General features: G+C 42.2%; 1 protein-coding gene across 5 annotated transcripts in view; it reads left to right on the plus strand.

The window, feature by feature from the left end:
• The window catches only part of LOC126235694 (G protein-activated inward rectifier potassium channel 3-like), a 690,709-nt gene that overhangs the window by 250,160 nt on the left and 423,746 nt on the right, over nucleotides 1–16,803 (plus strand). The window lies entirely within an intron of this gene.

Below are 16,803 nucleotides of genomic sequence, written 5' to 3' on the forward strand. Positions count from 1 at the left end.
GGAAGAACGACTGTCTGAAAGCCTCCGTGCGCGCTCTAATCTCTCTAATTTTACATTCGTGATCTCCTCGGGAGGTATAAGTAGGGGGAAGCAATATATTCGATACCTCATCCAGAAACGCACCCTCTCGAAACCTGGCGAGCAAGCTACACCGCGATGCAGAGCGCCTCTCTTGCAGAGTCTGCCACTTGAGTGTATTAAACATCTCCGTAACGCTATCACGGTTACCAAATAACCCTGTGACGAAACGCGCCGCTCTTCTTTGGATCTTCTCTATCTCCTCCGTCAACCCGATCTGGTACGGATCCCACACTGATGAGCAATACTCAAGTATAGGTCGAACGAGTGTTTTGTAAGCCACCTCCTTTGTTGATGGACTACATTTTCTAAGCACTCTCCCAATGAATCTCAACCTGGTACCCGCCTTACCAACATTTAATTTTATATGATCATTCCACTTCAAATCGTTCCGCACGCATACTCCCAGATATTTTACAGAAGTAACTGCTACCAGTGTTTGTTCCGCTATCATATAATCATACAATAAAGGATCCTTCTTTCTGTGTATTCGCAATACATTACATTTGTCTATGTTAAGGGACAGTTGCCACTCCCTGCACCAAGTGCCTATCCGCTGCAGATCTTCCTGCATTTCGCTACAATTTTCTAACGCTGCAACTTCTCTGTATACTACAGCATCATCCGCGAAAAGCCACATGGAACTTCCGACACTATTTACTAGGACATTTATATATATATATATATATATATATATATATATATATATATATATTGTGAAAAGCCACTCGTTGCCTACAGACGGAGTGCCTTATTTTCTGCATGAATCATGAATAAGTAACATTGATTATGTCCAATAAGACAGCAAAGTCGATATTGCTACGTTACAGCCTCACTAAATAATAATGTTAAAGTGAATATATTGGCAAGCATTTCGCCTGCAAAAATTGGGCTTCGATCCTCGGCAGTCGTTTGAATTGGCAGTCCACTCACATAGGGGAAATCTGCAGCATTCGGGAACCACAACTCAAGTACAATTTCCCCCTGTTTCTGTCACTATTAACTAGTTTAACTGGGAGGACGTGTTTCGGTAAATATTTGGTAGTTAGTTCTGGGGTCTCACTCTCACTCTCTCTCTCTCTCTCTCTCTCTTTCTCACACACGCACACACACACACACACACACACACACACACACACACACACACAGACAAATCATTCGGATACTTAGACACTTTGTTTCCGACAAATTAACATAGTTTAGGGATTTTAGCGTTACAGCTCAATTATTCATTACTGAAAGACATCTAGAACTGAGTAGTTTCTGTCCTCTAAATATCTGCATTTCCCTGCAGGAAATAACGAGCTCCAAAGTTACAACATGCAGATGCCGCGGAGAGTAGTACTTCCATCTATTTTGAGTTACTTTGAAATAACGTGAAGTGAGCATTTAATCCGGCGAAAAAAAAAATACAGGAATTACTACTTCCCTGCTACTTCCGAGTGACACTGTTCACCAATACCTAGACATAGCAACAGTCTTGAAGGACAGTATAGTAGGCTCGCTGTACACATCAAGCGAACGGAAAACATGTAAGAGTGTACACTATGCGTCCTATCTGTTGTTAATCATATTCTTAAAATCTTAACTTCCGTGACAATAGAAGTAATTTTGGCAATCGGGCTCGTGTACAAGATGTAGGTTCTAACTAGTAGTATCGCTGAAGAATCAGAGAATTAAATTTCATTAGGTAAAAACACGCCACATAAGATTACGATGCTCGACATACAACAGTATCACTTTCTAAACAAAAATGCTCTTTAAGCAAATTTGCACGTTACTTGATGTACAAAACTTTTTGTATTATTATAGTTCAAGGTCTTAACGCAAAATATTTAAAGGTCACTACAGTAAAGGACTCTTTCCATTATATCGTAATGAATATACGGTGTATTCCGTCTATTTCAGTACATGATCATCAACAGAAAACGGGTTTAGAGTATATTGCGTTTTCATTTTGTTAACACACAACAATCAGCGAGTGGAGTTAATGAGCAGCAAATGCTACTATAGTAGTACAAGACAGAGTGAGTCAGAAGGGAAAGTACATCCGTTTAGGGGTGAAGTATTAGTGATTCCGGACAAAAAACCTCATATGAAAACATGCCCTGTTCTTAGCAGTTTCAGATGAAACTAATGAAAACAATGGGGAACAGGAAAATGTAGATCATACTAAATGAAATGTTGTGATCTTATGTCTCGGTTAATGGAGTACTTTTCCTCACAAAAGATGTTCAAAAAGTCCACCGTCTACCGCTACGCAGTTTTGCAGCTCTTGACGACAGCTGCTGTATTGCTGATCTGAGCTCATTCGGACGGTCCATTACTTGAGCGCATGCGTATACAGTACGAGCGAGAAGCTCATCCTTTGTGCCCTCTCTGTAAACTTTGCCCTTAAGCCAACCGCACAAACAGTAATCTAATAGAGTAATATCGGGTGACCTCGATGGTCAAGAAATGAATTCGTGGCGACCGATACAACGCCCAAGATATGTTTCAGTGATGTACTGTCACTGACCGTACAGAATAGTTAGTAAATAAAACACTACGTAGCCTAATGTCACTTTGTAGTATTCACACGTGGGTTCTGGTGAAGATGGAAATGCGACTGAAGTCTATTCTGTGACTAAGCTGAAGTACTCTGTGATACAAATTTACGTGTTTAACGACAGTAATATGGTGGAAATTCAAACAGTGACAAATCTGAAGCGCTCAATTATGCAAGTTTATGTGTGCAATGATGTGAATGCGGCGAAAACTACAAACGTTGTCTGCTGGACGAAAACTACAAACGTTGTCTGCTGGACGAAAACTATGAAAACAAGTACTACAAACCGACATTTCGCGTGAGTTACATCCCAATGCAAATCTGTAACTCAACCGTCTTTGTGACGTGCTTATAATTATATATTATTTATATTTCAGGATAACTAATCAGTAAAAAACGCAGCACGTGTTGTGATGAAAGCATGAAAGCTGTCTAACGATGAATCGTAATTATTCGAAACCGGTAACGGTGCATTTTGAGTACAGGAACTTGAAATAAATTTGTGGCTGGCTTCTGTCTCAATACCATCAACATTTGTCAAATAACAGTCACGATCTCCAACCATGTCATCATATGAAAAAATCGCATTAAAAGAAATTTGTTTTTCAGCTTAATGAGACATATAATACCACGGGTTCCTACATTAGCTCATGCATCCATAAACAACCTCATAAAGGTTGACTACAAACCTCTCTTCCACTCTGTTTACCTATGCTGTCTAGTAGCATTCGGATTCGAACCCAGCCACTACTTACAATCTCAATAAGAGCCATCATCAATGTCAGCCGAATAGTTCCGGTGTAAGGAGCCACCCTCATTCTGCCAACAAACTTGTCGGAGAGAACAGAGGAGTCGACAGAGTTTCGGAACAGCCTCTTGCCCTTGGCGTGTCAAATTGCCCAGAAAAGGCATAAGTTTCAGCAATGATCGGTAGCATCTGGATGCAGAAGGAAATGGAAACCATTGTATTAAAAGCCACACAATGTGTATTCACAGGACATATGGCCTGTAATTGAAAAAGCCCCATGGCGATCTCTCCATTGGCAAAAGATTTCATCATTCTAACGTATCACCCATTTGGGTTCCCGGGAAGTGACTGTCAAAGTGGAGGGGATCATGAGAAAAATACTGAATAACCAACGTAAAGGTAACATTCTACGAGTCGGAGATTTGACTGTTAGAAGCATGTACATGGTACCGAAACTACGAAAACTGAAAAGGAAGTGAAGTGAAACGGAAAGAAGATAAGGATTTCATGTCAGACAAATACAACAGCAGCAGAAAGTGGTGTCACTGGAGTAGGATAGGAGGGTAGGGCAGAGAGTTACTGTGAACAGTTCATTGATAAGACTGTTCTCATCAGAATCGACAGCAAACAAACGCCAACAACAATAGTTCTCAAATATACATGCCGTTGTCACAAGCAAAGATGAAGAGGCAGAGAAAGTAGGAAATGCAGAGAAGACAAACTGAAACAGTTGCAGGAAAAATGGGAAGAAATCGAAAAAGAAATGTTAGTCAGAAGTATGGGATCAGCATACAGAAATTCCAAGACAGTCTTTGGGGAAATTGAAGTCAAACGCGCATTGGGAATTCCACAGTTAGATGCAGAAGAGAGAGAGAGAGAGAGAGAGAGAGAGAGAGAGATGGAAAGAATACGATAACGTGATAGAAGGAAAAATTGAAGATGATATATAAGACACAGGTGATTCAGTATTAGTGTCAGACTTTACAGAGCTTTGGAAGGCCCGCGATCAAATAAGGCAAAAGGGATTGATAACATTCTTTCGCTATTTTTAAAATCATTGAGGGAAGTGGCAACCAAACGAGTATTCAGATTAGTGTGTAGAATCTGCGAGAGTGGAGAGATACCATTAGACTTTCAGAAAGATATCGGTCGTACAATCCCCAAGAGAGAAAGAGCAGGTAAGTGGGAGAACTATCGTTCACTCGGCCTAGCAGCTCATACATGCAAGTTTATGACAAGTATAACACACAGACGTATGGAAAAGAAAATTGAGGAACTGTTAGACGAAGATCAGTTAAGCTTTCGGACAGGTAAGGACACCGGAGGGGCAGTTCTGACATTGTGTTGGTTAAGGAAGCAAGGCTTAAGAAAATCCAGGACCTCTTAGTAGGATTTATGGACCCAGCAAATGCGTTTGGCAATGTAAAATGGTGCAATATGTTCGAAATTTTGGGAAAAATTGTAGTGAAGCAGCAGGGAAAGAGGGGCAATGTACAGTAAGTACGCCGTCAACAACAAAGAGGGAAACGTAAGTACGGGAGACCAAAAATGAAGTACTGGGATTAATAAGTGTGTAAGAAAGGAATGCAGTCTTTCGCCCCTACAGTTCAATCTATACACGCAAGAAGCACTGACGGAAATAAAAGAAATATTTAAGAGAGGGATTGAAATAATTCAGGGTGAAAGGATGTCAATGAAAAGATTCGCTAATGACCTTGCTATCCTCAGTGAAAGCGAAGAAGAATTACGGGAACTGTTGAATAAAATGAACAGCCTACTGAGTGCAGAATATGGACAGAGAGTACACCGAAGAAAGACGAAAATAATGGGGAGTACCAGAAATGAGAATAGCGATAAACATAGCATCGGAATTGGGGACCAAGAGCTCTGCTGCCTTGGAAGCAAAACAACACGTGACGGATGAGGTTCAAAAATGGTTCAAATGGCTCTGAGCACTATGGGACTTAACATCTATGGTCATCAGTCCCCTAGAACTTAGAACTACTTAAACCTAACTAACCTAAAGACAGCACACAACACCCAGCCATCACGAGGCAGAGAAAATCCCTGACCCCGCCGGGAATCGAACCCGGGAACCCGGGCGTGGGAAGCGAGAACGCTACCGCACAACCACGAGATGCGGGCGACGGATGAGGCAAGGAGGACATAAAAATCAGACTGTTACAAGCAAAGAGGGCTTCCACAGTCAGAAAACGTCTCAAACACTGGACTGAAGTAGAGAAAGAAGTTTCAGAGGATGTACGTTTGGAGTACAGCACAGAATCGAAGCGTTGGAGATGTGATGCAGTAGAAGGATGTTGTACATTAGATGGACCGACAACTTAAGGAATGAGGAGTTCTCCACAGAATCGCTGAAGAAAGGAACATATGGAGAACAATAATAAGAAGGAACAGTTACAGGACATCTGTTAAGGCATCAAGGAGTAACTTTCATTATACTAGAGGGAGATGTAGAGGATAGGAACCACAGGGGAACGCAGAGATAGGAATACGTCCAACAAATAGCTGAGGGCGTAGGTTGCAAGTGCTACTGTGAGAGGAAAAGTTTGTGGCAGGAGAGGGCTCGTGGCTGGCCGCATCAAACTAGTCAGAAGACTAAAAAAAAAAAAAAAAACGTATACCGCAATCCTGATAGCTTGTTAGGGCTGGCAGTACTTCCCTCGTTCTGGAAATACTCGTAGTGACTCACTGGCGTAGTTTTTTTTTTTCTATTGCATGTAAAGGCATCGCTCGTTTGAAGTCAGAGCCGATGTGACCCGTGGCGCGCTCTATGGAACTGTAGTTGCCTGCGCTTTAGCTGGGAGCATTGTTCGGATACATTAGAGGCACGCCCTTCGCGAGGCGCCACAACAACAATAAATTGCGGTAAGACCAGACACAGACACAGGGCACTCGCTGTCTCGAACAAAGGCTTCCACTGCACTCCGACTCGTTTGTTTCGCGGGCGGGGCCGAATATTTGCAGCCCATTAACTCTCACAAGCTGCTGACCACTGAGTCACTGGACAGCCACGGCTCTAACTCCCCTGCAAGTTATTTGTCGGTCGGCTATAAAAAGACACGCTTCAGACAATACTTCGTGTATCTTCCGTGTAGTCTGTGGTAAAGTGAACTGTATTAGAGTTGTGATGTTTACGCCCCGTCCGCCTCTATTCCGAATTACATGGTTTCTACAAACTTCCAGACACGGAATGCTTTGCGTCTCTTCATTGCGAAAACCCATCGCTCTTCATATATGCGATACTTAACTGAATGAGAGAAACAATAACCGGATACCCTTTTTGTTTCTTATAGGGTTCAATAGCCGGTTCAGTCCAATGTGTCTCATCTTCGGACGTGAACACACGCTTAGCGCTTAGCGTGTTACTTCAAATTATATTACAAATCATATTTCGCTTGATATTTATATCAGATGCCATTTCCGGCTGCCAAATAAGACGAGTGAAATTAATTGTACACGTCATATATCAGCAAACATTTTTTAATGCTATGAAACCTTATATAATCGAAATGAACACTTTATTAAGGTAGAATGTAACTAATGGAAGATGAAATCTCCTTTTTAATTTCGTAATTCGTATTTAGTTGGCACCGATTTTCGTCCTTCTTTTATCGCACTTCAGCCGATGTTGTCTGTCTCTCTGTCTGTTGACAGTCGATCCGATCGTGATACATCAACAGTTTCCTTTATGCTTCGTAAGCGTGTTAATTTTTTGTTCTATACCCTTTCAGCATCTTCATGTATCTCTGTCCTCATTTTTTGCAATTCTTAACGAAATTTTGTGTGTTGCTTCATTGTTCTGTGACACTGGTCTTTGTTTGCAGACAAATCTGTTGCAGCCTGACGTATTTCATGGTACGTGACACTTATTATCGTGTCTCGATGAGCAGTCGCCCATGAGCGAATTTATAATACACGTTGCTACTTACATATCAGCACCCTCAACGAACATTTTAGTTGCATCTTGTACAGTGCATATTGACACTGAGTTGTTTACCCTTCTCGTATCGTCAAAGGCTGATGCGCCAGCAGTAATGGGCTCCTGAATCAAGCTAGAAATGATTCTCATTGATCTGACTTCCAGTAGTGTTATAAACTTAATATATTGTCTGTGTATAATGAGACTAGTAACACAAATCAGGCACTGCAGTTTTCCATTATTTACTCATTTCTATTCTTTCATTCTCTTCCGGATATAGCTGAAACGGACGGTTCACAATCGGTTGTTTTGTCAAGCTCGACTTAGGGCAGTTATACATGAACTTTTCGTGCCAAAATCGTTGAGAACCTAAGATTTGTTCAGTGAGAAATGGAAAGATGCGAGTTGGAAGGAACAGGATGAGAAACAATCGGATCATGGAACAGACTTTAGTGGAAGGCGAAATTATGACTAATTGAAATAAAAAGGTGTGTAGCCAAGCGAATGGTTGTTAAATATAGCAGAGAATTTTTTTTTTTTTTCATTTAACTTCTGTCGACAGACCTGCAATATTTCAGAAAGGACAACATTTTACACCGGGACTGTTATCATACATATTTTTTTAATCACAGTCGAGACTTTGGAGTGTTATGTAGTTTTCAGGCGATAGCTGTGAAAATAAAAGGCTGCTTACAGATCAATTCTCCTTTAAAATACGTTGTATTTATAAAAACATTTTCTTTTAATTGTAGCTCTTTCCATCTCACTATGTAGTGTGTCAATGCATCATTCGTTTTTAAAAGGACACAGTCGCCGTGTTCGCCATGTTTACATATTCTATGATATAACAAGACAGTCTTTTTCATTATTGTCATTTCATTCCCCTATGCGAGGACGAGCTGGCAGCACGCTATAAGAGTCGTACGAAAAAACACAGAAGCGTGCCAAAGAATGATAGTATTAATAACGTGGAGATGCTGCTTCGAGGGAATTGACTTCGTATGGAGAACTGCACGGAGACGAGAAGTTGGAGAAGATGATGCCGGCGTCAGTTTTTGCCTGGTGACCAGCTGTAGGTATTGAGTAGTCTGACGAGATCGTTGTGGAAAGTAGACGGATAGAGAACTCGCAATGGAGTTGTGGAGAAAATGTTGTTTGATGTGGTTTGTCAGACTTGCGGTGATGGGAGGGACAATAGTAAGAGTGTCTTCGTCATTTACGCCAAATGATTCAGCTGCCCCTACAGCCGGGTTTTATGCAACCTGCAACACCTTCTAACACCACACGCAGCATTTTCATTGTTCATTTTTTTCTGTAGGACTAGAAGTTTACGTTTATCCAGTGAGAGGATATGAATATCTTTGGCACGATGGTAGGGGCAGCTGAATCACGCTGCATAAAAGAACGTAGCAGTTCACAAAAACGAGAACGTTGTGTCAAACAGGAGTGTATGCATGATTTCACTCGGCATCGTGAAAACTTGAAGTAATAACTTTTATTGAATCCGAGTCATCTGCACCTATAATTTGAACTAGACGTCCACCAGGTGTGTCATTATTTTGACAACTAATCTTATACGAACGTGTTGGTTATTAACACGGAAAATCTTATCTGTAGTGCTAGCTATACATTTCACCTTATTTCCCATCTTCTACGTATCGTTAATTAACCGGAACTTAACGTTTTCATTACATCTATCATATCGTTAAGAGGGAGCATCTTGATGCATAAGAAATATGTATGAACGTTGGTATTAGCTTATGTCACTAGTGTTAATTGTATTGTGCGGCTGATCCCGCCGGAGGTTCGAGTCCTCCCTCGGGCATGGGTGTGTGTGTTTCTCCGTAGGATAATTTAGGTTAAGTAGTGTGTAAGCTTAGGCACTGATGACCTTAGCAGTTAAGTACCATAAGATTTCACACACATTTGAATATTTTTGTTAATCGTATCGTAGAATGTAAGTCTTGTGTAAGTAAAGATCGTTCTCTCTGCTGGTCGACGCGCAGCTGAAACTAGACACACAGATAATATGATTTCTATAATAATTTTTATATTAAATAACTTGTTTTCTAGATGTTGAGTGAATCCATACCTTTAGACAGAATGTTCTTTTTTTAAGAAAGTGTTAAATTCTGTTATATAAATGACGAAGAATCCTGTCTTACTATTATACACGTGGAGTATGGTGGACATGTAGATAGCGTCCGATAACAAAGGAAAGGTCCATTGACACTGCATACGCGAATTTTTCGTTCTGTACCAGTCTGCTTACGAAGCACTGAAAATCAATCTTAACAGAACGACCGTTCTTTTACTGTTAGTGGAACGATACGTAAACAGTTGTTTCTTCTGTCACTAAATGACACGGTGGTTTATACACTACTGGCCATTAAAATTGCTACACCACGAAGATGACGTGCTACACACGAGACATTTAACGGACAAGAAGAAGATGCTGTGATATGCAAATAATTAGCTTTTCAGAACATTCACACAAGGTTGGCGCCGGTGGCGACACCCACAACGTGCTGACATGAGGAAAGTTTCCAACCGATTTCTCATACGGAAACAGCAGTTGACCAGCGTTGCCTGGTGAAACGGTGTAGCGATGCCTCGAGTAAGGAGGAGAAATGCGTACCATCACGTTTCCAACTTTGATAAAGGTCGGATTGTAGCCTATCGCGATTGCGGTTTATCGTATCGCGACATTGCTGTTCGCGTTGGTCGAGATCCAATGACTGTTAGCAGAATATGGAATCGGTGGGTTCAGGAGGGTAATACGGAACGCCGTGCTGGATCCCAACGGCCTCGTATCACTAGCAGTCGAGATGACAGGCATCTTATCCGCATGGCTGTAACGGATCGTGCAGCCACGTCTCGATCCCTGAGTCAACAGATGGGGACGTTTGCAAGACAACAACCATCTGCACGAACAGTTCGACGACGTTTGCAGCAGCTTGGACTATCAGCTCGGACACCGTGGCTGCGGTTACCCTTGACGCTGCATCACAGACAGGAGCGCCTGCTATGGTGTACTCAACGACGAACCTGGATGCACGAATGGCAAAACGTCATTTTTTCGGATGAATCCAGGTTCTGTTTACAGCATCATGACGGTCGCATCCGTGTTTGGCGACATCGCGGTGAACGCACATTGGAAGTGTGTATTCGTCATCGCCATACTGGCGTATCACCCGGCGTGATGGTATGGGGTACCATTGGTTACATGTCTCGGTCACCTATTGTTCGCATTGACGGCACTTTGAACAGTGGACGTTACATTTCAGATGTGTTACGACCCGTGGCTCTACCCTTCATTCGATCCCTGCGAAACCCTACATTTCAGCAGGATAATGCACGACTGCATGTTGCAGGTCCTGTACGGGCCTTTCTGGATACAGAAAATGTTCGACTGCTGCCCTGGCCAGCACATTCTCCAGATCTCTCACCAATTGGAAACGTCTGATCAATGGTGGCCGAACAACTGGCTCGTCACAATAAGCCAGTCACTACCCTTGATGAACTGTGGTATCGTGTTGAAGCTGCATGGGCAGCTGTACCTGTACATGCCATCCAAGCTCTGTTGACTCAATGCCCAGGCGTATCAAGGCCGTTATTGTAGCCAGAGTTGGTTGTTCTGGGTACTGATTTCTCAGGATCTATGCACTCAAAATGCATGAAAATGTAATCACATGTCAGTCCTAGTATAATATATTTGTCCAATGAATACCCGTTTATCATCTGCATTTCTTCTTGGTGTTGCAATTTTAATGGCCAGTAGTGTAGTTATTTTCCTCTTCTTTTCAAAAAATGCGGTAGCGACTGCGGCGCGCGCCCTCCTGCAAGCGTTTTTAATCGACACCACTCCGCTAGCCGCACGTCTTGTTTCTTAAGTGTAACTGTCTCGTGTATGTAAGTGACTGTAACTGAGTGAGCGCACTGAAGAATTTTACGTTTATGTTGTCAGTGATGATAAAGATGAGAAAGAGCGAAACCCGTTTCAAGCACATAGCCTACACTTTTCGAACAGTAGCAAGTGGCCCGCCAATTTAACGTCCCCATACGTTATTCGGATCATCGTCAACAGCGTCGTGCGCTTCACTTCATTAGGCTCTGCACAGAGGTTTGGAATTTAATTCACGACACTGGCTACTTTACACCACCACTGCTTTGGCTTAGCTGTAATCGTGTGTGGTTGCCATGGGGTGCTCATGTATATCGTCATTTTCGTGGTATTTACAAGATTACATCAACATTTGTCAGCTTAGAATGACCTCAGAAATCCAGTAGACTTGCACTGCTTCTAACTCAAATCTTAATAATTCTTCATTGACATAATTCGCATTCACGTTAGTTAGTTCATAAAACCTGAGTAACACTACAAAACGTTGAAACCTAATATTAATTACGAACATTTTATCAAAATTTATATTAAGGGTTTATTATATTCGGAAAATGCATCCATGCATTGCGCAGCGCTCAAATGTTTCCACCGACACTGTAAAAACTCGATAGTTACCAGTGTTTGGTGTTATCACAGGAAACCAGGAGAGAAAGCCAAACAGAAAGTGGCCGAGCGGTTCTAGGAACATCAGTCTGGAACCGCACGACCGCTACGGTAGCAGGTTCGAATCCTGCCTCGGGCATGGATGTGTGTGATATCCCTAGGTTAGTTAGGTTTAACTAGTTCTAAGTCTAGGGGACTGATGACCTCAGTTGTTAAGCCCCATAGTGCTCAGAGCCATTTTTGAACCAAACAGAAAAATCTTTCTGCCGGAGGAAATGAGACATCAACCCATGTTCTCCCCTAAAAACATAATGTAGGCCAACAAAACGAAGATCTCCCGCAGATGTCTCTTGAAACATTAAGAACACGCTAGGGTAATTGATGTAGTCAAATCCACGTGGAACAGCTTGAAAGATTCAGAGTACTTGTTTTTTTTTCCTTTTGCCGGAGGTAAACAGTGAAACGTTAGCGAGTTTTCCACTTGAACACCCAGTCCATTACGCCTCATTAAAACAACACGTAGTAACAGCAGAGGCAAACCTAACAATGCCCGGTGGGTGTTTTGTAGTCCGAAACCAAGACAAGGCCATTGGCACGAGTTCAGAGAGAGCGCCTCAAGCCAACACAAGCAGCTGCCTTTGATTTATGGCCCTCTCGAGGTTCTCCGCGTCACATAGGTGGGCCTCTGGTACAGCTTTTGAGATTCGTGCAACACGCTAGCCACTCAAGTGGAGCACCACTTCCAAAGTATTCGAACCTCCTTGACTTTCTGAGCTAGCTGTAGCCGCTACACGACAACAGAAAAGAACATCGCAGTAAAGTGCCAGTCGGATAAATACAAATTCAGTGGTTATAGAAAAGATAAGATAAATTGTACAATGTACGAATGCCTTTTAAAGTGAACAACGCTCACAATGTTTGGGATATTTAAATCGCAACCTATGATGCGTCAAGAGCTAGATGTCACAAAGACTGCCTTTTCATTCAGGTCACGATAACTGTTCGGCTGTAGGAATTCGTTTTACTTACAGTACGTATTAGACAGATTCAGTATTACAATATCTGCATGGTTAAATCAAAAATTATCGACAGCAGACAAGCGCGTTCTTCGTAGTCAGCTGGCACTCCTGACCCCTGCTCCTCTGGACTCGTGACAGCCGTACAAAAAGCTCCCTCGCCTTGTAACCGCTTCCACTTTCAACCTTTTCAGCCTCCCCGGTCTTTCTCAGTTTTGGCTATAGCAAAAAAACTGACGCAATGCAAAGTAAGACTTACTACATTCATACCACTATCTCACATTTACCTGAATTCTGAACACAATGCTTTGGCCAACAACACCTTAAGCGACTTCATGGAAGAAACCGAGTCCACACACACTTGCATGAGATGAAAAATAAGTTTGGCTAATGGTTCAAATGGCTCTGAGCACTATGAGGACTCAACTTCGGAGGTCATCAGTCCCCTAGAACTTAGAACTACTTAAACCTAACTAACCTAAGCACATCACATACATCCATGCCCTAAGCAGGATTCGAACCTGCGACCGTAGCGGTCTCGCGGTTCCAGACTGTCGCGCCTAGAACCGCTCGGCCACCCTGGCGGCAATAAAAGTTTCTTATTAACTTTACTACCGACATATTACTGAAAGAAATTATTCACTAACGTTACAGCGAGAAGCTACAACAGTGACAGAGTTAATCAAGTAAAAGGAAATCAAAGATGCTGAGTCGCAGATAGGCACAACAAAAATAGACACACACAGACACGCGCGCACGCTTATGTATGTTCCACGTATCCTCCTAAACCACTGGCTCGATTTTAACCAAACTTGATACATATATCTCTAACTGTCTGGAAGGAACCAGAGGGAGGGGTAAGAACAAGGATTAGGGGTGGAGGTGAAAAAAGGGCCGGCCGGTGTGGCCGAGCGGTTCTAGGCGCTTCAGTCTGGAACCGCGCGACCGCTACGGTCGCAGGTTCGAATCCTTCCTCGAGCATTAATGTGTGTGATGTCCTTAGGTTAGTTAGGTTTAAGTAGTTCTAAGTTCTAGGGGACTGATGACCTCAAATGTTAAGTCCCATAGTGCTCAGAGCCATTTGAACCATTTGTGAAAAAAGGACGCAGCTCACGACGCGCAAAGAGCCAGACAATATTCATCCAGTATCTGAGAATGAGAACATTGTGTGTCTAGCAAGCTATTTTACACATAATTTCAAATCTTAACGAGACTTCGTCTCGCCGAAACCCCTCACAAAATGATGAAAGGAAAAGAGTTTGCCGTTTATACTTTTTCGCTGTACGTGTAGTAAAATTGCTGCATCATGCATGATCCGTTAATTTATTACTTCTTTACTACTAACTCTACCTGCAACAGATTTTTCAGACAGTATTCAAAATACCACTGAAAGTATCTTCAAAATTGTCACTGTACGACTCGTAGTTCAGGATATATGGTGTCATAAACATTGTGTTGCATGAAACGAAACTGCAGGGTGAAACTCACTACGGATGCAGGTGAAATATATGTACAAAACTGTCTGAAATGTGTTAAATTTATGTAACATGTGCGTATGTGAGTAAGTCCATGGTTAAAAAGTTCCTCCTATACCCCTGGATCGATTTCAACGAAACTTAGTTTACATATTACTTTTATCTTTAAAGAAATACATGGGGGGGGGAGGGGTTAAGAACTAGCTAGCACTTACTGGGATGGGAGTGATAACAGAGAGAAGAGGGAGAAGGAGGAGATGGACAGACAGAGAGGGGTGGAAGAGAAGATGGTCAAAGGTAGGGGGCAGTAGAAGGTGGATAGAGAGAGGGGAGGGGAAATGTGGACAGAGAAAGGAAAGAGGACGGGGTGGACAGAGGGAGGCAAGGAGAAGATGGATAGAAAGAGCGGAAGTAAGAGATTGAGAGAGGGGGGAAGGAGGAGATGTATTTAGAGAGGGTGAGGTGGAGACACAGGGGGACGTGGAGATGGACAGAGGGTGAAGGAGTGAGTGGACAGAAAAAGGAAAAAAAACAGTAGGTGGACGGACATAGAGACGAGGAGGAGGAGGAGGAGGAGGAGGAGGAGGAGGAGATGCGGGCTTTCAAATAAAATGATGAAATGTTGTGGCCCTCAACTACGTACCCTCAGACTAAAAGTTGAAAATTTGGCTGGTTTCGTTGTCGAGGTTTCTGGGATACGTAGTTGCCGCATTACAAGCCAAATACTGCTGAGTCTACAGTATACTACATGAATCGACACATGGGTCGAATGGTTCCCATCACTCGACAATTGCGAATTTTGAACGTAATATAGACATTTATAAATGAAAGATTGCAATTAAATAAAGTCTGCAGGTTCTATTTTAACGACTTTAAATGATGAGTATGATAGCAGAAGTACTTTTGAGAATGCGGTACATTTCTGCAAAACACTTTTTGGTGTCAATGGTCCAGCAACTATATAATATATAAGTTGAATAACAGGGAAACAATAGATTACTACTGCACGTAATTAGTTATGAACGACAACATAAGTCGCGAGATATTCGCTTCTAAACGCATACTACGTCTTCACTGTAGAAGCCACGGAAATCTCACAAGTTCACAAATCGGCACTCCGAACTATTTCTATCTCCCGCGACCACGCGCGAACTGCTCCACTCCAAGACTTTCCCGCCACTGTGCGTCCGTCGCGCCGTCGCGTCCAGCACCTCCGTGTCCCGTGCCGTATTGCCTCGAACCACCTCGTGTACTCTCCGGAAACGAAGCTCCTCCCCAACCTCCATACGTCCCTCTTAGTAACGAGCGCTGTGATTGGCTAGAGCGCTCCCTCCATGTCTCCAAGCCAACTTACACTCACAAACATATTGAAACACATACGAAATACTGGATTTACATTTAAATAACTTGAAATTAAATAAATATTCCTACGTCTGGACCATAAACACGCTCCAATATAATTATTAAATACATAAACAAATTAAACATATATCAAAGGAATAACAAGCAAAAGTAGGCCAGTAGCCTAATGTCTCTGTACTTTCTAAAACACAGTAAATATTTAACCAATTTCTACATGAATCGTATATATCGGATATAAACAAAGACATAGATGAATAAATATATTTATAAGCATGCTGCCACCGTTTTTTCGTGTAAATGTGGAGCACTTATGGCCTGACACGATCGACAGTAATCGGCCACTTTGACCTCCAATAACTCATGTACTATTCAAGCTACATGCCTGTAATTTATACCAATACCCGAAAGCGCTTAACTTCGGTGATCCGACGGGAACCGGTGTTACCATTCCACCAAGGCCGTTAGCCGCAAATGCGACCATGCACATAATAAAATAGATAGCGCCATTAAAACGATTGGCAATGTGTGTCCGGGGACTTTTAGAGATGCGGTATGGTCCAGTTACATAGATGGTACTTGATCTTTAAGTGAATTACTTTTTTTCTTGTGAAGTACCACAGCCGGTATTTATTGGACGGCATTGTAAATGTTGCTCCTCAACTGTTGCTTACAAGCACTTACTTTACTGAAATTGGCACAGTTGGCCAATTCCGAGCTTACAGGCCACTGTTTTAAAAAAAGAACGAAGATGCAGAAAATTTATGTTTGGCTTATTGACATGCAAAAAATATTTTTGAAAAGGAAAGCCTTGAATAACTACTCACAGTTGCCAACATTTCGTGTATTATACGGTTATTTAACTGCAGACATACCTCTTCTGAGAGACTGCACGTAACGTGCAACCGTCAAATTAAAAAACAGAATATTTACTGACAGCGGTAATAGTCATCCTCAAAATTACTGTCGCATTGTAAGTCACCGTATCCACTCGCTTTCGTTATTGAAAACTGTCCACACGGGAAACGGAAACAGCAAAGATACAGTCTGTTTACATCACTGTGTTCATAGATCTACAAGTGTGTCAAATATGTCTACGAATATCTCTATGTAACAATAAGCATATTAGAGA

This window comes from Schistocerca nitens, chromosome 2 (genome assembly GCF_023898315.1).
Source record: "Schistocerca nitens isolate TAMUIC-IGC-003100 chromosome 2, iqSchNite1.1, whole genome shotgun sequence".
NCBI lineage: Eukaryota > Metazoa > Arthropoda > Insecta > Orthoptera > Acrididae > Schistocerca > Schistocerca nitens.